The sequence below is a fragment of the Elgaria multicarinata genome, chromosome 8, assembly GCF_023053635.1.
Source record: "Elgaria multicarinata webbii isolate HBS135686 ecotype San Diego chromosome 8, rElgMul1.1.pri, whole genome shotgun sequence".
Classification (NCBI taxonomy): domain Eukaryota; kingdom Metazoa; phylum Chordata; class Lepidosauria; order Squamata; family Anguidae; genus Elgaria; species Elgaria multicarinata.
In genome coordinates, this window is record NC_086178.1 from 21487785 (window position 1) to 21512512 (window position 24728).

Consider the following 24728-nt stretch of genomic DNA (forward strand, 5'->3'; position numbering starts at 1 on the left):
GTCGTTATGGCAATTGTCACCTTGCATTTCTGATAATTCAGCATTGCCAAGGAATTGATGTGCTGACACAGTGCATGGATACTGATTGGACTCTTTAAATTACTATTTTTAAAATCAGTTGAATGCAGAACATCTTGCTGCTTTTAGAAAAGGGGAGTTTATTTCAGGTGGTTTTCTGTCTAAACATGCAAAACATTGCGCCCTAAGTGTAGAAATGTAGGGAGCTGTCTTACACTAGGTGTCCATCTAGCCCATTAGTATCTATTCTGACTGAGTGCAATGTCTAGGAGTGGGTTTTACCAGCTAAGGCTGGGAACCAGTGTTTTACCAGCTTCTCTGTGAAGGCCCCACACCTCTGTAACAAGTTGCCATTGGGGGTCCATCAGGCTCAATCATTGCAGGCTTTTGAGAACATACTATTTTACTCTGGCCTCCCCCTGATATGATTGTTGTTGTTTTATTTCTGTTTTTATTGTATTCTTACTGTGTTACTATGTTTTTATCTCTCTTAATGTTTTTTATGTGTTTTATTGCTGTATGGCACCTTGGAAGGGCTTCTCTCCTAGAAGGCGGCCGAGAAATATTTTAAATAAATAAATCTGTCCCACCATCTGATACGTGGTTCTTTAAACTGGGGGTGCCGGTGATTGAATCTGAGACCTTCTACAGGCAAGCCATGTGCTGTGTCCTGGAGCTACAATCCCTCCCTGGGGGTAGATCCTGCAGACGGTGGGTGAATAAGTTTGTGCACATCCCATCTATTGGACCAATGTGAGAATCAGAATGCTGGATTCCACGGGTCCTTGGTCTCATCCAGTAGTGAAGTTTTTTGGTTAACCTTAAAGAATCTTCGAGAAAACAGCAGTGTGATCCTATGGATGTGGGACTGTCCGCACTGAATTCCTATGTAAATAAAACATTCAGGTCCTGAATATTAAGTGGGCCCAGGTGATCCTGCTCGCTCAACATACATATGACACACAAATGTTTTAATCAGTTATATGTATTTTATGGCATTGCATTTGTGTTGTATCCCACCTCGATCCAGAGGGAGAGGCGAGTAACATAAAATTATTATTATTATTATTATTATTATTATTATTATTATTATTATTATTTACTTACTTAGAGCTGGGATTGGACTGATCCTTAAATCTTGTTCTCACAGAGATTGTCGGGGTGGGGGGGTTAGGTCAAGCTCTCTCTGTCCTGTTTCCACATGATTTTGCAATTTGAAAAAGGAAAAACTACAGAAATTAGTACATTTTTGTGTGTACATTTTTCCTGAGGTGTGCATTTTTGGGGGCACATTGTTAAAATGTATGTGTTTCCCCCATGTACTTCCCATTGCTGTAATGCAGTTTTGTGCACAATTTCCTCAAATAGATCCATTTTGTGTCCACTTTCCCCAAATATTTGCATTTTGTGTTCATTTTTGCCGAGTTGCATCATGAAGCTTGCAAAATGTGGATTTTGGTACTCTGTCTTAGCTTAAGTAGTTGTTGTTGTTGTTGTTGTTGTTATTTACATTTATATACCGCCACTGAAGCTCTCTGGGCGGATTACAAAGATTAAAACATTGAATATTTAAGAAAACAGATATACAAAATTTAAAACCCTTAAAAGCATAAAACTGATAATATACAAAATGTTAAAAACCATAAAACAGATAACAGTTATGTGCTTGGGAAGTCCAAATTGGCAAAATCTGTAAAGAAAACTTTGATGGAATAAATTTCTCGCCCTTCCCTCCTTAGAGCCTTATCCAAATGGACCCTGTTAATTTGCTCCTTTTTCCGGGTGGAATCAAACTTCCTTCCCAATAACTTTGGGAAGGGCTCAAATTCATTATGGCTTCCCTCCTAAAATCTCATGAATGAGTAGCGTCCTTTCCAAGATACTTATTTTTCATGAACTAAATTCACATTTTGGTTGCGGCGGCAGTAACATTTTTAGAATAACAATATTATAAAAGAATGATAGTGTAGTCTCACTGACTGAAATTTGGCATTTAGTTTAGGGTGCTCGTTGCGACAATGTGTGGGTGTTAATCCTAAGCGAATTAGTAATAGCAGCAGCCAGACCCTATCTGATGATATATTTCTGATGTGGGCCTCTCATCCAAACAGGTCGCTTTCCTGTTGTTTGAAGACTACAGTATCTGGCTCTAACATAAACATTTTACAGTGATTTTCGTGCAGGCGTGTCTTTCTTCCTCTGAGTCCCATCCTGGCAGATGAATGTGTTACACAGTACTAGGTTATTGGGCACGGCTGAATGGAAAACAGCTGGCTCTGGGTTGCATGTCAGTGAAGGGGGTAAGTGTGTGGGAAAGATAGGCTGTTGAAATAAAAAAATGGAAATCAGTTTCTCCAATTACACTTGCCAAGGGTTCAGCCAGGCCTGCTGATCTAGGACCCATGCAGTGTGACTAAGAACTATAACTAATGGCTTATTTAAAAATCATCTTTCTCTCCACTGCATATAAAGTGGCTGGTTCCAAGCTATTAACAATCGTCCAAATTTCCTGAAGCCAGGGAGTTGATATGCCTGGGTTCACTGTGTAATCCTATAATGCTTCCTCATAAGCAAGTCCCATTGATTTCAGTGGGGCTTACTCCCAGGTAAGTGATTGCAGCCCCGGTATAGGTGGTTTCCCTTTCTGTAAACGAGAGAGAACAAGGTAACCATTCCAAGACTGCACAGGCTAACACTGGCTTTCAGAGTTTCTGTTTGCAGGAAAAACACTTTCCCACATGAGATTATTGGCTGAACATCTGCCATGCAAGCAGTTCATGATGAGGGGCAAGGATGGCCAGGGCGTGCTTGCAGAATCCAGGCCTGGCTGTTTGGTTGAAGGAGGCCGTGACTGAGGACTCTACATTGATGGAACGACTCCTAGGTTGGTGGGCCCTGGTGGCCTTCCTTGATGGCATTGATGGCAGCAGCACCTCTCTGAAACAGCGTGGAGCCACCATTGATGTTTCCACAATGTCCCAGAGCTACTTTGGGTGGCACATTTGGAAATTAAAATGGCAGCTCTCACCTGCCTGGTGCTGTGGGTTGAGTGCTGGAAAAAAATGGGCAGTTTATTTATTATTTATTTATTTATTTATTTATTACATTTTTATACCGCCCAATAGCCGAAGCTCTCTGGGCGGTTCACAGTTACATGGATCTACTACAAATAAGTCAAAGATCTACCAGTAGGCGATGCTTTTGGCATAAGCGGCCCACTGGCTGGCCCTGCCTTGTTATTGTCTGGTGCAAACTGAAAAGTGTATTCTTGAATGCACTCAGCCACTCTATCTGGGTATGTGTTGCATGAGATCTAGTGTGGTATAGTGGTTGGAGCGTTGGACCAGGACTCAAGAGATCCCAATTTATTTACTTATTTATTTCATTTCTATACTACCCAATAGGCGAAGCTATCTGGGCGATTCACAAAAGTTAAAACCATTCTAGTGCCCACTCAGCCATGATGCTCTCTGGATGACTGGACTGACTCTCAGCATTACCTACCTCACAGAGTTGTTGTGAGGATAAAATGGAGAGGAAGATAACCATGTAAGTGCATTAGACCTGTTCAGACAGCACACTTAAGCCATGGTTAGGCCGCTAACCTCTTTGCAGCAAGAGGTTAGCGAACTTGTTTAAACCGTGGTTATGTAGCCACCATGGTTATGAATGGTTCACATGACATGCTAAGACATAATTGCCCTGTTCAGAAGACACCTTAAACCATGGCTTTAACCACGGTGAATAAGTCTTCTTGCCTTATTTACTGTGGTTAAACCCGTGGTTTAAGGAGTCTTCTGAACAGGGCTATTTGATTCCTTGCAAGAGGAATAAAGGCAGGATATAAGTGTAATAATAAACAAACAAACAGATAAATAGATGCATAAATAAAGGTCCTGTAATACTGGGCATAGTTTTTAGGGAAACCTGTCTGCCGTTACTGACATTCAGAATACAAAAAGAGTCCTGCTGGGTCAGATCAAACGTCCTTCTCTAGGGTGACCATATGAAAAGGAGGTCAGGGCTCCTGTATCTTTAATAGTTGTATTGAAAAGGGAATTTCAGCAGGCGTCATTTGTATATATGGAGAACCTGGTGAAATTTCCACTTCATCACAGCAGTTAAAGCTGCAGGTGCCCTGCCCTCTTTTAAATCTGGTCACTCTGGCATAGCTCCTGCAGCTTTAACTGTTGTGATGAAGAGGGAATTTCACCAGGTTCTCCATATATACAAATGACACCTGCTGAAATTCCCTTTTCTTTGCAACTGTTAAAGACACAGGAGCCCTGTCCTCCCTTTCATACGGTCACCCTATCTTACCCAACATTTGTTTTTGAACCGTAGCCAGCCAGATCTTGCCTTCCACGGAAGCTTGATCTCTCACTGAGGAAACCTTGATAAGCTTCCAAGGACCTCCCCCGCCCTCTCGGCCCCACCCAAGGTGGTTTGAAAGACAGTTCAAAGACCATTAGTCAAAAGAATGTTAAAATACACGTGAACTAATGTTTCCCAGCCGGCAAAACTTGAGCAGTCCTCTTTATTGCATGTGTTTTTGTTGCACGTAGTTATTTCATAATTTATTACATAATGTCGTCTCTGTTTTGTGCCTCAGTGTGTGATTTATACCAAGGGGAGCCCTTTTGGAAGATGCCTACAACTGGGGAAGTATGCTCGTATAATTTGAAGTTGAAAGCCTTAACGGGGGAGGGGGGGAGGTAGGAGGGCTTTTAGCAAACAAATGGTGCAGAATCAGCTCCTTGGAGCATTAGTTGCTCATGTAAATAAGAGGGGGAGGGAAAGCCCTCTGGAAAGTAGGTCACGTTGTAAAAACGAATTAGAGATTGCTTCATGTTTTATTGAATTTGTACTAGCTTTTCATCCATATTGGCGTATAGTTAGCAAAGTGTGTTTTGTCTTTTTAATGGCTGGTTCCAATAAAAGGCAGACTGGAAAATGCTCTTTTTTATTTGCTGTATTTAGGGTTTCATATTTTGAGTAATCAAAGTGGTAATGGATACCATTTTTCTTCTTCACTGTCTTTCAGGTTCTGATTTTTAACTGTTCATAAAACCTGCTTGAACTGCATCTGTATGCCTCAAGTATATTCTGAGAAGGCAAAATTCTCTTTCCAGTGTATGATAGGATTGTGAACAAGAGGAAATCCTCAAAATGGCAATCCTGAAAGCACTGGTCGTTAGTCCATAACATTGGAATACTTTTTGGATTATGGTTTAACTGGATGGTTTTCACCTTGTGTTATGAGGAACCTTGTGGGTCCTCAAAAGCTCTCAAGGGTTCCTTGATTATTATTATTATTATTATTATTATTATTATTAATAATAATAATAATAATAATAATATATTTATTACCCACCTCTCCTTCTGGATCGAGGCGGGGAACAACATAAAATACAAAATATTATAAAATACATAAAACTGATTAAAACATATAAAAACGAATAAATAATAATAATAATATATTTATTTCTTACCCGCCTCTCCCTTTGGATCGAGGCGGGGAACAACATTAGAACAGGAATCAATCTTAATCTTTACATTATTAAAATAACAGCCAGACTTTTTAAAATTCGACTGGGTAGGCCTGCTGGAAGACATCAGTCTTTACTGCTTTTTTATATTCAGAAAGAGTTCATTAATGGTGAACCCTGAAAATTAGCTTGCCCACCACTACCAACTTTGTTATGTCAGCATCCCCCAATTTAATGCCCTCTGATTGTGTTGGAATGTAAGTCTCAGCATCTAGCAGCAGCAGCAACCACAACAGCAACATTTATATTCTGCCATTTTGCTCTTGCAAGGAACACTTTGTGGCTTACATGGCCCTCCTCCTCTCTATGTTATCCTCACAACAATCTAGTGTGGCTGGGCAGGCTGTGAATCAGTGACTTGCCCAAACTCTCCCAATGTGCTTCATGACCAGATGGGGACTAGAACCCAGATCTCCCAAGCCCCAGTCCATCACTCTAACCATTGCACCATACTGGCATACATGGATCCATGCCAACCCATTTTTAATGATAGTCCTGTTGCTGAATGATTATCTTCCCTTCTCTTTGAATGGTGGACAACTTCTGGCCCTCTTGATGTTTTTGCCAACAACTCCCAACAGCCAATAGTACAACCAATAGTGAGAGATGATGGGAGTTGTAGGCCAAACATCTATAGAGCCACAAGTTGCTCACCCCTGATTTAATTTAACTGAGAGGCAATTGAATTGACGAGAATACAAATTTGGAATGTTTTTGTGCATTTCCACACAAGACAAATACAAGGGAAAAGAAATTTAGTTGCTTTTTAGTATATTACCTGGTCTTAGTTATTAAAACGAGATTCAGACTATTTATATCTGTCTCATAACAGTGGAAGTTTCAAAATCATTTCTAGAATGAATTCTAGTAATCTTAAGAGTTTTGACACTTACAGCTTTGATTGGCAATTACCAGCAATATAGAAGAAAATATTTAGAATAGGAAAAAAAGATTACTTACCTAAGGGTTGAGATATGGGTGGATACTTCAAGAGAACCTTGCTGTAAGGGTAGCTAGCAATAATGGTAGAGTGTTGTAGTAGTGGCAAATCTTACAGAACAAAAGGAACAGATGTTTATTAGCTGAAACAAAGTACCTGGACATGCCAACTCTAGAATGACTTCATTTGTGCAAGCTTTTCTGCAGTGGCGTGTGAAGTTGTGCACCTAACTTATCTCACTGAGTTTCTGGCTGTGCAATAGTTAATTTTTGAAAGTTCTAACTAAGTGAGTTTGTTGTTTTTGCACCTTTGCCCAAGTTCCTTGGCATTAGAAAGGCAATTCAATAATATGATTCATGAAATGAGATCACTTGCGAAATTGTATCGAGGTCCATGGTCCTCTATTCTCCTTTGTAATTTTGAAATCAAAATTTCTTTGAATAATCCTCCCCTCTTTTGTGGGAGGACAGGTTATATAAATGAAAACAAAAGACTAGAATAGTATGCTGAAAACAGAAAAACTGATCAGTCCAAAGGGAAATTGTGATTCTTATGGATTAATCATTTCTGGTTTCTAGATGCAAGCTAAAGAATGTTGGATAGCTTGCAAAGAACAGTTAACTCCTATTACACAATACACATTGCAGTGACAGTTGTAAATTTTTAAGGATCTGTTGGGTGTGTGTGATTGAAATGGATAGCAGTTTTGCACTGAAAGCATCTATAAGAAGGATCTTTGGATTGGTAACTACAGCACAGAAAATTCTAATACAGATGTTAAAGTTCAAATACTGTATATCAGAGGTCCACACATTTTGGTTGGGCTTAGTAACCAACTATTACTTTCTCTTTCCATTATTCCTCTCTCTCTCTCATCTGACCTTGTCCCATGTTCATGAGGATCACACCCATATTCTGCCTTGCCCTGGTCATGTTGTGCTTCCCCTTCTTGTTCATAGCATGTGCACAGGGTGCTGCTGTGGCCACCTGTTGAAGTATGTGGTCTGTACCTGAAGCTCTAGCAACTTTGGAGAGCCAAATGCCTCCCATCTTGGATCAGAAGCTATGCAGTGAACTCTGCCCGTGGCCATTATGGGTGCTGAAGACTTGGGATGGGTGAACAAGTGATGTTTGAGCTTGCCAAGTTTCTCTGAACATCAGTTCGCTGCTCTTCTCTCCTCGATTTCAGCTTGTGATTGTTGTTCGTTTTGTGCGAGCAGGAAAATTGCACAAATGAACAGCTATCCGATATGAAAATTCTGCCCCAAATCCCCACATTTGTGCAAATTTTCCACATAGTGTGGATGGATTTAAAAGTTGTATACTTTGAGAAAGTTTTCCATTTTTAGGAATTTGTGCATTTTTCAAGGGGACATTTTGCAAACGCAAACACAAGTTTGGGAATTTGCAAACATTTTCGGAGAAAATGCACTCCTGTTCACATTTGGGATTGTGGATGGAGCATTTTTGAGTGAGTTGTGAACTGAATTGAAATTCTTACACATCCCTACTGAAGACCACGCCAAGAAAAGAACAAGGCAACCTAGCACAACCCTACCATCTGGCTAAATCTGGAGGTTACCAGAATTCAGTACTGATGACTGTGTTTGTGAATTCCTGATGGTGATTTTTAAATGGTTAGAAAATGTAGATTCAAAGCTAACATTTCACTAACTGGAATTTGTGTTTTAGATTTTTATCTCAGCCGTTGCATGATAAAATCTTCCGCCTCCACCTTCTCTCTCTCTCTCTGTCTCTCTTTAAATAGTATGAGCTTCACTTAAGTTCAACGCTATTGTATGAACCTATATGATAAAAGATCTCATTCGTACATATATGGCTGAGGAACAAAACACACCAAAAACTACAACTGTTATAAAAGCTTTTATAGCTGAGCAATACTTTCTGTAACAAGTAGACTTTATGCAGTTGTCAGTAGTACAATTCATTTAAATTGCACACTTTATTATAAAAGGTAATTCTAGAAAATGGGAGAAAAGGGCAAAGGAAAATAATGGTAGGTGTCTGTTTTAATAGGCCTGAGCTATCGTACAACTGTGCATCAGGATTATATCCAAGTCCACATACTCTTAGCAGCAAAACAAACTTTAAATTCAAGGGGAAAAGAATCTTAGAGGAACAGACTGTAAAGAAATAAATACAGATTTAAAGAAGGTCCATTCATTTATTGGAATGAGAAAATAAAGCTTTAGAGTATTGAATGTGGGTTTATTGTTTTTTGTTGTTTTAAAAACAGTTTATAGAACCAGCAAAACTGCCACTCCATAGTTCCATTCCATTAATGTGTAAAATATGACAGATATACTAGACACACATGCAAATAATCATACCTAATTAGATTATTAACATAATCAATATTCTAAAATCGTATTTATTGTAGAGTTCAAAAGAATATATCACACTTTTACTTCTCAGATGCCACACGTCTCTTCATTCTACAGCAGACATTCCATTTAGCCACTTGGCTCGGTGGTAGCACAGTTTTTATGGAAAAAGTCATAGGTTCAGTTCTTGGGATCCCTTTTTTTTTAAGATCAGGTAACTAAATGAAAGGAAGCAACTCATCTGGAGATCATGGAGAACTGTCTACCGATTAGAGTATATTATAGTGGGCCAGATGGACAAATAGTCTAAGGAAGCTTTCTGCTTTCTGAGAGATGAATGTGTCAACTTTCTTGCACATAATTCATGGACTCAGATATAACTTTCTCCTGTATGAATCCACCTGTTAGTTGAGATCCTTATCTGAAGACTTTGAGTGCTTCTAGTCCAGATTTTTATTGTGCAATCACCCTTTAGCTAAAGTTAAACTATAGAATTCAGTTCGACAAGATGTAGAGATGGCCACCAATTTGGGTGGCTTTAAAAGGTGACTGGACAGATTCCTGGAGAAGCCTATCAGTAGCTACTAGTCCTGATGGCTATACTCTATCTCCAGTATCAGAGGGAGTATGCCTATGTAAACCAGTTGCTGGAGAACATCGACAAAAGGTGCTGTTGCACTCCTGTCCTGCTTGTGGGTTTCCTGTGGGCAGCTGGTTGGCCGCTGTGTGAACAGAAGCCTGGACTAGATGGACCCTTGATCTGATCCAGCATGGCTCTTCTTATTTTCTTAAATGGCTCAGAAAGCAGTTGAGAGGGAGTGCCCCAATATGGGGTAATAGTGTTGAATTTGGACTGGTAGGCTTATATTTAAGTCCCTGCCCAACTATGAAGCTCACTGGGCCGTTATTATTTATAACATATTTATATTATGAATATAGAATATTCATAACCTCCCTCTCCCAAAGCAGTGCTCACTCATGCTACTTGCCTGTCTTTTGATGCTTCTTTCATGCATTCAGGAATAAATGCTTGTAGGAAGCATTTATACTCGACTCTGCATTTGGGGGAGTTGTGTCCTCATTGAATCTACCATGTTACCTTGGATATACCTCACCACGAGGGACAACCAGCTTTGACTTTCATTCTTTTCAAGCTGCATTGTGGCTTTGCAAAGCCTCTTCTGTTCCTACTTCTCAGTGCTAGGGAAGCAGATGAAACTAAGTACTAGGAGACCTCAAAGGCTTTGGGAGTATTTGGAGCTCAGTGGATTTTTTGACTGTCTTGGAAGAGCTGCAGTGAGCAAAATGCTACCATATTGAAATTTACTACACATAGACATGTCTTGTATTATGCACGTGTGACCAAATCCAAGATGGCAGCCTCCATACGTTATTGAAGTTTTGAATCTGGTTGTACATGCAGTTTCTCGTTCTTCAAATGCTTTTGGAATTGGACCAGGTAAAATGAGAGTGGAGGTGGAAGGAAACTTTCTGAACTAAGACAAAGCTTTGAGTTATTTAGTTCCTATGAGAAACATGGGCTTGGGTCCAGAATCTTCATTCTGCCAATGGAAGGATAGCAGTGGTGGGATAGGACTTCTGCGCCCTCTCCTCCCCACTCCAAAGCAGAGTGGGATGGTTACAGAAGGAGGAGAGGATATGGAAGTCTTTTCCCATGAGAGTGGATCATAGGGACACAGGAAGCTGCCTTAGACTGAGTCAGACCATTGATCCATCTAGTGTTGTCGACACTGACTGGCATTGGCTCTCTAGCTGTTCAGGCAGGAGGTTTTCACACCCTGCTTAGACATGCTGGGGATTGAACCCTGGGACCTTCTGCTTGCACAAAGCATGTGCTTGACCACTGGGCTATAACCTCATCCCCTAAGATGAATGCTAAGCATGGAAGGTGGCCAACGAGACCACATCACGCCAGTCCTTTTCCAACTTCACTGGCTGCCAGTCCAGGTCCGGGCCGATTCAAAGTGCTGGTATTAACATTTAAAGGCCTAAATGGCTTGTGGCCAAGCTTTCTGAAGGAACGCCTCCTTGTACCTGCCTGGACCCTAAGGTCATCCTCAGGGTTCCTTCTCCGTGAGCCCCTGCCAAAGGAAGTGAGGCATGTGGCTACCAGGAGGGGAGGGCCTTCTCTGCTGTGGCACCCCGGCTGTGGAATGAGCTCCCTAAGGAGGTTTGCCTGGCACCTACACTACATTCTTTCAGATGCCAGGTGAAAACCCTTTTATTCTCTCAGCATTTTAACAGTCTATAAATTTAATTTTCACTTTGCTGTTTTAAATTTGTATTTTAAATTTGTATTTCTGCACTGCTGCTGATTTTATCTTGGTTGTGCTTTTATATTGTATTTTATATCACGTTTTTATACTGTTTGTTTTATACTTTGAATGGTTTTAAATTTTGTGAACTGCCCAGGGAGCTTTGGCTATTGGGCGGTATAAAAATGCAATAAATAAATAAGGTGGACTAAGTCCACTGCTTTTCAGAGGATCAGGCACTGGCAAAAGTATAAAAGGGGAAATAGGCTTACTGGGGTGAAGGATTTTGAACATGAGCCACAAAAAAGGCTTTTTAAAAGGTCAGGCACAACACCACGTAAAATCCAGTTTGAGCCTACTAAGGATCAGAACTTGCTTGCAATATTAAACATATTTAAATTAATAGGCTAAATCTATCCCTGGGCACCAGAGCTGTAAACTCTCCCATTTTGCCTGTCCTAATAAATCAAGCAGTATTCAGACATAAATCTCTGTGTCTGTAGAACTGCACACCAAAAAAGAGGTATTTTTTAAGGCTCTTCACTCAATGACTGTTAAATGTATTCCCGTGTCAGAGGGTGTCATCCCGGAGAGAATGGAATGTTCAGAATGATAAATAATTCTCGGAATGAAATTGCCTGCATTCAAGATGGGACGCAATAAATCAGAGCCATTATCTGAGAGAGCTTTGCCAGGCAGACCTCTGAAAAAGGGAATGCCTGCTCAGCGATTGAAGCTCATTTGAGATTATTCTTTTTGGGGGGTTGATTAGCCTCCCTTTTTTGGCTGAACAACAGTGATTTTATATATACCGTACATTTTCGAAACATATGATTCTTCATTATCCTGTTCTACAAGGTGGATGATGGTAAGCCTGCGAACGTTGTGTATTTATGCTCCATTTAAGAGGCTAAATAAACTGCAGTCAGGCTATCTTTAGAACACCGAGGAATGTGTGGAGATGCTTTTTGAAGATGTGCACAGGTGTTCATGTTCAAAACTGATAGGCATTGTATTGATTCGCTCTTAGCTCTTTGTGTTTAGTCCAACACATTGCCCAGCATGGCTATTCTGCTAATCATCTCATATAGAATTTTTCAATGTACAAAGTGGGTTGGGATTCCGAGCTTGTATATCCCAGTGATAAGGATGAGGGGGAGAAAGCTTTGCTTTGCCCAAAGCTTTCCATTTAGCTTTGTGATAAGCAAGATATTAAACCTGGATCCCTCTTGCACCCACATATAACCTTGCAGATCTATTGAAAACACACACACCTCTGTTATTGTGGGAACCACTTCCCTGTAGTGCAATCCCATAACACTGGCAATTGTAGTAAAGATCCCAACCATGTGGATGCGGCCAGTCACATGGGCTTCTCCTACCTAACGGATCCATTGTTGGAAGGGAGGGTGTAGGTCAAGTTGGATGTTTGCGATTATTCTCTGTGTGGGTGTGGGTGTGGGTGTGGGTGGGGGTGGGGGTGGGTGGGTCATGAACACACACACTCCCTAGCAATGTAGGATTGCGCCAGAGCAAAATGGCTGCCACATTTTGTTTGTGTGTGTGAGAGAGAGAGAGATCTAAGGAGGTCTTGTATATGTACTGTACTTCTCAATAGAAATTATAAAGAGCACTTGTGTCTGTAGCAATGAGAAACCCCTTAGATTCTGTGGCACAGATCGTTGGTAGAGAACAGCCTACTTCATCAGGAGCAAAGGGGCGGGACAACGAACATGTTATGTACTGATTGTGTATATTTTATTTATGAGGGCATTTATACCCTGCTTTCTGGTGGGAACAAGGACTCCCAAAGCAGCCCCCGGGCCACCAACATATGAACATACGCAGCTGCTGTATATACTAAGTCAGAACATTGATTCATCTAGCCCCGTGCTATCTATTCTTGACTGAGAGTGGCTCTCGGAGTACTCAGGCAAAAATTCTCAGGCTGTCCCTCTTCGCTACGGTCCCTTAACTGGAGACAGCATGGATTGAACCAGAAGCTTTCTGAATGCAAAGCTAAAAACTCTCAGTCATTGGGGCTGTTTGCACAACACGCTAGCCCACACTTAGTGGTTGATTGTGGGTTGCTTTGAACCATGGTTGTTTTGTTGAACCATGGATTTGTGTGTTGTCTGAACGTAGGATGTTTTCTGCAGGGTGGGTTATCGTGTTGTCTGAACACAGCCAGGGTGGATTGTTAATCATGCTGTGTGGTTTGTTAACCAACAACAACCCATGGTTCTCAAGGTGGCTTGTTCTACACTGCATGGTAAACAAGCCACCCTGGCTGCATTCCGGCAACACACTAAACCATGGTCCAACAAAGAAACCATAGTTCAAAACAACTCACTCAATCCACTCTCAACCAGAGCCAGTGTGGTATAGTAGAGCCAGTGTGGTGTAGTGGCTAAAGGGTTGGACTGGGAATCAGGAGATCTGGGTTCTAGTCCCCACTTGGCCATGGAAACCCACTGGGTGACTTTGGGTCAGTCACAGACTCTCAGCCCAACCTACCTCACAGGGTTGTTGTTGTGAGGAAAAAATGGAGAGAAGGAGGATTATGAACACTGCCTTGGGTTCTTTGGAGGAAAAAGGTGGGATATAAATGCAATAAATAATAATAACAACAACCACTAAGTGTGGGTTAGCATGTTGGGTGAGCTGATGTAGTATACTGACAATTTAACCATAAAGTTTCGCTTCTGCTATTAATTTACTAGGTAGTCTTAGGAAAGGCATCCTTATCAGCCCAGCTCCTAATCTGTATCGTTTTATTTATTTAGTTATTCTTTTCTTAGTCCTCCTATAACAATAATTCTCTGGGCAACTTACATTTTAAAAAATGTTTATCACTTCTAATATTATGCAGAGTTTATTTATTTATCTAATATATTTTCTTACCACTAGAACATATATATTCAATATATAACTGGATAGTAGCCCAGCTAGGAGCGATGGAAAAGCACCTTTAGAAAAAAAAGATATCAGGAGATGGGTGTGTGACACTATATGGTGTACCAGGCATGCTTCTTACGGGTAACCTCTTCATTCAAGATGAAGCTTCTCTTTGTACCAATCACTTCTCTGTATTATTAGATGCCCAAAGGGAATTTGTCATCAGTACCTTTAAAATAACATACTGCCTTGTTTTTTGACTATATGGGTGCAAATGGAACCATTTCCTGAGTCTGTAATCTCTCATTTGCCTGTCCAAGTATTGCATTTAACAGCTTCCAAAATCCTATTTGGCTCCTGAAATTTCATCACTTGTCGCCAATTATGTGAATGCTGCTCTTCAGTGGGTCTTGAAGTTGCATAATCTTTTACTGTAATAGTCGCTTTCATTGATTGCTCCCCTGCTCAGATATAAATGAAAAACACTGAATAGATCAACTCGAGCTGAAATCCAGGCCTGTGAAGTGCAACTGGGTCACTGATTAGCACTTGATATATACAGGTCAGTGATTATTGGAGCCAGTGTGTCAGCTGTGTTATTGGCCTCCTATTGGTTTGCCTCTGATGCTGAGAAAAAACAATACCTGGCTATGGGCAGAATGCTTTTGACTTCCAATGGAGGCAGGAGGGGGTTGGTCCAAGAGCAATGATCAAAATACAAGCTTGAAGCATTTAACATGACCTTTAAGGAGGGTCAAGGGAAGATTTGCTCAGGGTGTCGACTTTGATGAAAACCCAACGTGAAATCCCTTTTTTTCCTGAATTGAGAGAGGAACCAAAAGTGGGTCAATTGAAGCTTCAGATAGACAATCCGTTGTGACTGAAGGGAATGGGGGCAGATCCTAAAGTTGTGCAAAGCTGCGTATGCACATAGGAACCCTACAGAATGGTGGGATTGAGCTGAGAAGCATCACTGTTTTCAAGTGGCGGCGCTCCTGGAGGGCTACATGTCCACTGCTGCCAAAGCCTTTAGGCATAATTTATATCTGCCAGTGAAGTTTGCTTTCCTTTTGAATTCTGGATTCCCTTCCTCCACCCCAATCTCCTCAGAAACACAGAAACACTCCTTTAAGAATGTGAAACTGGCACACCTTGAGTCCGTCCAACCTGTGGCAAACCTGTATTGCCTGTTCTAAATGGAAGTGGCTTTCAGAGGTCTCAGGAGGGATTTCTTCCCAATCCTGCTACCCATTTAACTGAAGGTGATAGGGATTGAACTTGGGGCCTTCTGTAGCATAACATCTGGTCTACCACTAAAATGAGTAGCAGCTATTACTCACAGTCCCTAACTATGTTGTCTTAGAAATTCTATTCATTCTGATGTCAAATCGGTACTGGCATGTTTACTGATTCCTGAGGCTTTAGGTATGTGGCCTTCTATCTGTGCATGTTACTCACAATTTGGGATGTATGAGAATTTCGTTTTGGCTTGCAAAACATATGTGCATGCCCCATTCAAAGCCCTAAACGTGAGTATGAGCACATGCGCTAAAAATATTTGCAAATTATCAAATGCGTGCTCGGATTTGTCTCGTTTCTGATTCCCAGTTCAACTTGCACAAGTTTCCTACTGGGTTTAATGAATGGTTTTAATAAATATATTATTATATATCGTATTTTCTCCTCTTTTTGTATTTTGGGACTCTTTTTTGTGTGAAGAGATTTGTAATAAGCTAATTAACTTATTAGCTGGTTGTCATAAATCACCGCTGTTAGAGAGATAAGCAGGAGGGAAAAGTCAGCAAACAGTCCGTGGTTAAAAGCCGAAGTATCTGTCCGAAGCTGGGTCAACAATACTGGAATCAGAAAGGTATCAAAGCATAGTCAGGGTCTGGTCCAAGGTCACAATAAGTCCAGGCAAGAACAGGGAGCTGGTATGCAAGTAACACAGACAAGACACTAAAAACAATAGTTGCTTCCAGCATTGCTTCTGAATTCAGGGAAGTCTTTTATGGGGAGTGTGGTGATTGGGGATTGTTATCAGCTGCAGGGGCCTTTAGCTAGCTTCTGCCTGTTCCTGTGAAGGACCATGCCCCAAACACTCTCAAGACCAGCTGCTCCTCCTTTACATTTAATCCCTCAAACTGAAGCATCACACTGGTAAAAAGCACTCATGGTCACCACAGCTACCTGAGCTTCCTCAAAGAGAGTCTTTTACGGGGAGGAGTACGACCCCTATCTAAGGTGAGTTGTATGCCTCCATTCAGAGTACTCAGCTTTCCTATCCACAATAATCGTGTAGATTAAATAACTCATCCACCCCAAAACCATCTCCAGACATGGCAAACTTTGATTCATTCTTTGATTTATACAAGATATAGACAATGGATAAAGCCCTTACCTCTGTAAGCATTCTATGCAAGCCCTGTCATTTTAAAATGCGATTACCACCTGCACTGGCCCATTTGTGTGGAACCTTTCATTGATGGTTCAGGCATGCTAATGCTACAAAAAAAATGGATTGACATATGCAATAACGACCTTTAAATGCGTTGGGGCATGCTCTTGGGGAATGATCATCGGTCACTGGCAGTGCACATGCTTTGGATCAGGGGTGTTGAACTTCTGTCAACCCAAGAGCTGAATTTGGAGAAGCGCTTTGGGGGGTGCAGTCCTCTGGCAGACGAGCCCCAAGGCAAGGTGGGTGGAGCCAAAATTCCAATAATATCATTTCAGCCAGTTTGCTTAAAGCTCTTACTGCCAGTAACTAAGACTGAGTGGTCCTCCAGATGTTTTGGAGTACAATTCCTTTCAGCCCTAGCCAGCTTAGTCAATGCTGAGGGTTGGTGGGAATTGTAGGCCAAAACATTTGGAGGTCATCAAGTTGACCACTCCTGACCCTAAGCCTTAGGAGATGCATTTCAACCTTTTAAAATGGGGGAAAATGCACAAAACCCTGGAAACCGCCAAACGATATGTGGTCATGGGAAAGATTATCCTGGAAAATCACCTTCAGACCCCAGGTGGGCTGGATTTTGTCTGCAGGCCTGAGGTTCTTCATCCCTGCTTTGGATACAGAAAGTCCCAGGTTCAATCCTTGGCATCTTGTTAGTATCAGATAGGAACTCTGTCCGAGATTCTGCAGTCAGAATAGACCATACTGGGTTAAATGGACAAATAAGCCATGAGGGAGCTTCCTCTGTTCCGACGCACAAACGTAAGAGGTTTCCCCATGGCCCAACTCTTCAGTTACCGTATTTCTTCGATTGTAAGATGCCATCGATTGTAAGACGCACACCAGTTTCAGTACCACCAACAGAAAAAAAAACCTAAGACACAGCCGCGATTCTAAGACGCACCCCATTTTTAGAGATGTTTATATGGGGAAAAAAGTGCGTCTTCGAATCGAAGAAATAGGGTATTATTGCTCTAATGAATCTTTATGCTCAGGGGTTTTGTTGTATTTGTGTTATATAAATTTAATATTTGGTACTATCTTTTCCATTGAAGACTAATTTTTAAAAGCACTTTGTGAATGTTGAATTATTTCTGTTCTGTATTGGGGTGAAATGTGGCTTTCCAAACACTTAAAAAAAACCTTCTGATATTCTCTCATTATACTGATTTTGTTGTGACTGAAAATTATCCTATGAAGGGATTAGAAATGGTAACATTACGCTACAGCCACAAATAACTTGATTAGCTCTGTTGAGTTCAGAACATGTCAACGGGCTGGTGTGCCGAGGACAAGGCTGCGATAAGGCCAGCGCGGGAGCTAATTTCAGCCAGTTCACTTCTTCCTTAGAGTCACAGTTTCACAGTAAAAAATACAGTTAATGCAAACCAGGTTCCCTCATTAGTAGGCCTTGCAAACCCACAGAGCAAAGAAAACACGTCATGGCAGGTGCAAGATAAGTTCCTAAAGAATTCTGAGTATGTCTTTTATCAAGGGGAAATGCTCATGCTTGGTCCTTCATGGATGTGCTGAAAAGAAAAGAAAACTACACACTGCAGTTAACCTTAAGCAAGCTCGATTCAAATCATGGTCTTAGCCTATGGATTGCAGGGGCTCTTCCACACGTCGTACTGAAAGCGTTTCCATCCGCCCCCAGTGCACCCCGAAAACGATCGTGTAGCTTGCCTGTAAAAGAGACGAGGAAGGAGGCATCCTTGCCACCGCCACCCACCTCCCTCCTCGCCCGCCGGGACGGAGAGCTCGGCCTTCTTCTGCTGAGCTCTCCATCCCAGCGGGCGAGGAGGGAGGTGGGTGGCGGCGGCAGCAAGGACGCCTCTTCCTCGGCTCTTTTACAGGCAAGCTACACGATCGTTTTCGGGGTGCACTGGGGGCGGATGGAAGCACTTTCAGTACGACATGTGGAAGAGCCCAAGAGTACCATGGATTGCACCAGTGGTTCTTTAATACAAAAATCATGGTTAACAGCAGGAAGGAGAGGGCAGGGGTGGGTTGACCTCAATGACTGTGTTCAGACGACACAGTAAGCCTCAGTGGTTAAGCATTTTGAACGAAACGTTATGGTTTAGCGTGTCATGTGAACCATTCCTAACCATGGTGGCTACATAACCACAGTTTAAACAAAATTCACCAGCCACTTGCAGCAAAAGGGTTAGCGGCCTTGCCATGGCTTAGCGTGTTGCTGGCTCATAATTTGCAAACCATTCACATGAGGAGCCAGTATTATATTTGGTCTCGCAATAAGTGGGCCCAAGATGGCACGTTTGGGGCGGAGGTGTTCATACAAAGTGTTAAGAGACTGAAGGAGGGAGTGGGCACGATAGACCTGCCTTGGGGACAGAAAACCCAGCAATTCAAAGAAACCCATTTCCTTTCTGACTCCCTTATTGTTCAGAGCAATCAGCTCTGACTAAACAGCCAAAGGGTTATTGATAGCAGCTTGATACAGCAGACATTCAAGGTTTTCCAAGACGGCTTTTTATAGGTTGCAAGAAGCAAAAATTTAATTGAATGAAATGTCAGAAGTGTAAGCTGCTAGCATTTCAAAAGAAAAACAAAGAAGTCCAGTTGTGTTTCTTTTTCCCAGCAGTGCAAAGGGAAGCTTTGGTAAGATTATAGAGATCTGAGCTCCAATCCTTTGCCTAATTACTCCTTCATAAGTTCCACTGAAGCCCAAAGGTCTTGCTTTTTCATTAAAAGGCAGCAGGAATCCCATCCCCGAATGCCACTCACCATAACTGGAGTGGTCCAAATAAATCATCCCCACTGCCTTCCTCCCCTCAAATCCAAAGAAATGTTTTCCCAGTTTTGCTTTTAATTGCAGCATTGGCATTCATATGTCATTTATTAATTTTATAATTTGTAAATAAATGAATCTTTTTTCATACTACCTTTCTGGAAAAAAAACACCAAATGTATGATCAGTTAAGGGTAAAAGAAAATCACACCGAATTTCATGAAAATTAAATAGAACATGTCATTGTTACAGCTATGGGAATGAGAACAATAATTGGATTTTTGATGTATGTTGTTACTTTTCAACTTTCCTGTAGTGTTGAGTTTAACTACTTTCATGAAAATGATCAACAGCTTAATTTTTATTTCTAATTAACCCATAAGCAGAAGATGCAATGCATTCCAAACAAAACAATGACCACTAGTAGCACATGCCATTTATAATTTTATAGATTTAACATTTTTAAAATTCTAAATTCTTTAAAAATTTAATTTTTAAAAAAAATCTAAAAAATATATAAAATTTTAGAACTTTAAATTTTTTAAACATATGCATGTATTAACAGATTTTAACATGTGAAACATTGTGGTGTAAAGCACCAGCTTCATTCACAAATAAGAGTATGCTATAATTAGAGCAGCTTAGCATCACAACCATGCACATTGTGATACAAGTGTGAAATTTGGTGTGGTGGTATTTATTGCCATGTAGATTAAAACTGGATATAGGGGCATCTTGTAATGGCCTCCATCTTGGAAAACGGTGCCCAAAATTCACGTGGATGATTTGGCCAGCAAAAGCCGGGCAGAGCAAGAGGAGGATGGAAGCTTTTACAGCCTCTCTGTTCTCAATTTAAAATATTTTCTGCTAGACAGGCTTCTCCGCCTGCCTGGCTTGCTCCCCAGGGAGTGGGCAGTGATGAAGAGGCTCATGGATTAAGCAGATCCAGGCCTCTCCTCTCCCCACACCCCGAGTCTTATCCCCTCTTCCCCCACCTCTGACTTCTCTTACAAAGTTGCAGTTGCAACATTGTAAGAGAAGCTTTCTGTGGTGGCTGGGAAGATCTCCTCCTCTGCGGCTGTAGTTCTGTCTGTGGCTGTGAAGCAGGAGCTCAACACTGCCCTATGGCTCCCCAGATGCTGTCTGGAAGACATCAGTCTGCCATCCTTCTAGCAGGTGATGACCACAGTGTTGCCCTCCCTTAGCTGGAAAAATAAGGGTCTGAACATGGATGTTATTTTTTTAAAAAGCCTGCCTGAAAATAGACAGCAGTGTTGTTTTCACACAAGGCAGTTCATCATGGGACTGCGCGCCGCAGCAAAATAGTCTCTTATTGAGCTGTTACATCGCTTGGAGACATCTGAAGCGTTCAGCCTCATGATATTGTACACTCATACGGCGGGGTTGTGCAAAGAAGGGAGAAAGGACATAAAATCCATTACATTTGACACACAGGAAGATTCCTTCCCCGGGGAAAGGTGTGAAGCCTTCTTCGAAGAGCAATATAAAGCCCCTTTTCACTAGAATAGATGCACTGGAACCATTAAATTAAAGTCCAAACCCTATAGGAATAGTGTGAGATAGACGAGAGAGAGAGAGAGAGAGAGAGAGAGAGAGAGAGAGAGAGAGAGAGAGCGTTTGGCTAGAGTACCCACTGGCTATTATAAATAATTTATACATTTACTGTAACCGTTACCATTTTAGGTCTTAAATTTTTAGGGAGAAATTGAAAAATCACCTCCACCCTGATGCAAAAGAATACTATGTTATTCTCACACTAAGCTTTTTCTCTCAAACACCCCCCTTCTGCACCTTTGAAGAACAACCACTCTCATACAAATAGGGTGGCCGCTTATGCAGCACCAAAAAAAGAAAGAAAGAAAGAGCGGGCATAGATTTGCATAAATGTGCATATGTTAATTTACATGTATTGATGTGCATTTCTAAAGAATTAATTTAAAGAGAATTACAGTGTGTTTCACCCTAGTGAGGAAGACTATGACCAGCTGATCTGTATGCCTGCACAGTTTGCTGTCCACTGCTGACTGTGGGTTGGCAACTTTAAGGGCCCCCTGCTCTATATGGTTCTTTATCTTTAAACCAGACTTGGATTGGATAGCCTTTCAAATAGAGAATGCCTTCAAATAGAGGACTGTCCTCTGTAAAGTAGGACACATGGCCACCCTACATACAAACATGCCTATTTGCTCTTAGACAAACATCTGTGGCCCTATGCCAAGTGCCTGAGCTTCAGAGGAAAAACAGCTGGTGACTTGAGATCAATGCCTTGGTGGTGGTGGCCCCACATCTTTCAAATACCTTCCCCGTAGGCTGTCATCTTGTTCTCCTTGGCTTTCTGTCTGACCTCTGTTCAAAGATGGGTGAATATGCTTAAACCGCTGACATTTCAGAGTTTAATTTTCAGCATTTTGCTGATGATGAGTTGATTTATTTGATTGGGCATTTATTTTTATTACAATCGTTTGTAATTGTAAGCTGTTTTGAACACTAGTTGGTGGGGAAATGGGCTATTAATATTTTAAATAACATAACTATTAAAATATAATGATTGTAGAAGGACAAAGGATTCTGGTGTTGGAAAATATCAATAGTGATTGGCTCCTCTCTCAGATGCATTGTACCCCATCAGTGATAGTCCTATTTCACATGTAGCTACAACTCCCCTTGCTATAAGCTTTGGAGAAGCAGAATAATCAAAGCTGAACATATATCCATGGTACTATTTAGCTGAGTATGTAGCACTCGATAACCACTGAGGAGGCCTACATTCCCCCTCCCCAATTGACGTGGGGGGTGATCTGCCGGATCCAGTTTGAACGTTCCAATATTTAATACAGTAGAATCAATCGTTCAGAAGACAGATATAACCCGAGTGTCACAAGGAGACTGGCAGTTGTCTCCCCACCCCCTCAGCTCCCCTCTCCGGAGCCGTGGCTTTTAAAGGTTATCATTACCCTGTTGCAGAGTTAAAGAACAAAAGAGATTCAATACTGTGTTCAGACTCTGCTTCTGGCCTTATCTGGAATCTTCATCTTTCTTAAATGTGCGGTTTGCATTCGTCATAAGCAAACAGAATTTACAAAGTCTCAATCACCACCCTGTTGGGGGCTAGACCTGCATGCAAGGTTTTCGTCCCACTGGCTCATGCTTCAGCAACCAATGTCGGAGATTCTGAATGACCATTGGCTCTTCTACAGGGGCCCATGAATATGTCTCAGGACACTTTTTCCTTGTTGCCCACATAAAGCTAAACTATGATTTAGGCCGCCTTCCCCAACCTGGTCCACTCCAGTTGTTTTGAATCACGGCCCCCAGGATTCCTGACTGTTGACCATGCTGGCTGGGGCTGATGGAAGTTGAAGTCAAAAACTTCTGGAGGGCACCAGATTGGCAAAGGCTGGTTTAGGATGCAATCCTATGTACGTTTAGACACACACACACACACAAAAAAGCTTCCCCAGCCAGCTATGCATACATATATAGGATTGTGCCCTTAGCCAGTAAACTATTGTTTGCCCATTAAACCTTAACACTGTGTGGACTATCTAAACTAGTCCAAGCTATGTGCTGGGCTGACACCCATGGCCAGGACGAAGCCTTAACCTCATAGTAGGAAATCATAGTTTTGCATTATGTGCAAACCAGTCAAAAATGACTCGGCATAGACCCAAGGGAATGGGGTTGCAACCCATATATCCCCCATATCTCAATCACTGCAATACAAGGGATTATGTTCCCAACATTTTGACTTCAGTGTTAATAGGGAAACCTTCATTTTTGGTTTCCTTAGTTGCTCCCACTGTAGCACCAAAAAGAATACTGATCTGTAGTCACTCCCACCCCCTCCACAAGTTTTCCTCTTGATTTACTTGGCTGTAGACTGAACAGTTCAATGTATGAGTTATTAGCACCACCATTTTGTTGATTTAGTCTCTCTTACTAATGTAAGGAGATTGTATTTATTACTATTTAATATAGTTCTATATTGCCCATCGTCCAGGGAGTTCAAAGCAGCTTTTACAAGGCTTTCAGCATTTTATCCTCACAACAATACTGTACCACTGTCTACTACACCCATGTTGGCTCCCAGATTAGTTAGTATGAAGTCTGAGCTCCTTTGCCCTTTAAGATTTGCAGTGCTGCCTATAAACGAACCCTTCCTTGCATCTTAATTGTAGTAAACAAAGGCATAGGTCTGAATCCTTCTGTCCTCAAATGAGATATCAGTAGCTTTTGAAGCCGGTCAGTTTTAGGCATGGCCGTCACTGGAAAATCCATTTCTTTTTTCCCATCTTCCTTTTTTGGGGGGGGCTTGACGTAGTTCCCCAGCGTGTATGACTTGCTTTATGCCCATGAGCTGAGCTGCAGGCTGTTCCCTGAACAGGAACTTTTATTGTTTGGGGTAGGGGATGCAGAAGGGTTTGCAAGTTGTGCAAATTACGAACCATCTCTGTCACTTGAGGCCCAGGTGGCCTTAGTAGCACAGAGTGCCTTCTACCAGCTTCAGTTGGTGGCCCAGCTACGCTCCTATCTGGAGAGTGATAACCTGGCTTCAGTTGTCTATGTTCTGATAACCTCCAAATTAGATTACTGCCCTCTACATGGGGCTGCCTTTGAAGATGGTTCGGAAGCTGCAGCTTGTGCAAAATGCAGTAGCCAGATTGATAACTGGAACCAGAAGTTTCGAGCATATAAGACCGACTTTGGCCCGCTTACATTGGCTGCCTGTATGTTTCTGAGCCCAATTCAAGGTGCTGCTTTTAACCTATAAAGCCTTACACGGTTTGGGACCACAATACCTGATGGAGCGCCTCTCCTGACATGAACCTACCCGTACACTATGCTCAACATCTAAGGTCCTCCTCCGGGTGCCTACCCCAAGGGAAGCTTGGAGAGTGGCAACCAGGGAGAGGGGCCTTTTCAGTGGTGGCCCCTCAATTGTGGAATGATCTCCCTGACGAGGCTCTCCTGATGCCAACATTGTTATCTTTTTGGAGCCAGGTCAAGACTTTTCTCTTCTCCCAGGCATTTAACAGCATATACTGAGTTTTTTAACTGACCCCAGAATAGTTGTTTTTAAATTGACATTGTTCGTTTTTGTTTGCATTTTATGCTTTTTATGGTTTAAAATTTTGTGTATTTCTTTTTAATGTCGCTGTTTTTAACTTTTGTAAACTGCCCAGAGAGCTTCAGCTATGGGGTGGTATATAAATGTAAATAATAATAATAATAATAATAATAATAATAATAATAATGACCAAATATTGCAATTGTGAGAGAACTGGTTTATATGGGAGGCACAGTCTGTGTCAAGTAGCTTACCATGCTAGCCTTGCAATTTTCACCATACATCCCTGAAAAATGGTGTTAGTTTTGAAAGGTAGTTTGAGGTAATGTTGTGAAAACAGATTCTACGGTCCACATTAGCTTTCTCATTTGCACATACACAAGTAGAAAATGCACTTGCAGTC

The 24728-nt window shown here is 41.6% G+C and overlaps 1 protein-coding gene across 4 annotated transcripts in view; it reads left to right on the forward strand.

The window, feature by feature from the left end:
- TNIK (TRAF2 and NCK interacting kinase) overlaps window positions 1–24728 on the forward strand; it is a 343273-nt gene that overhangs the window by 103812 nt on the left and 214733 nt on the right. The gene's annotated exons all lie outside the window — the stretch shown is intronic.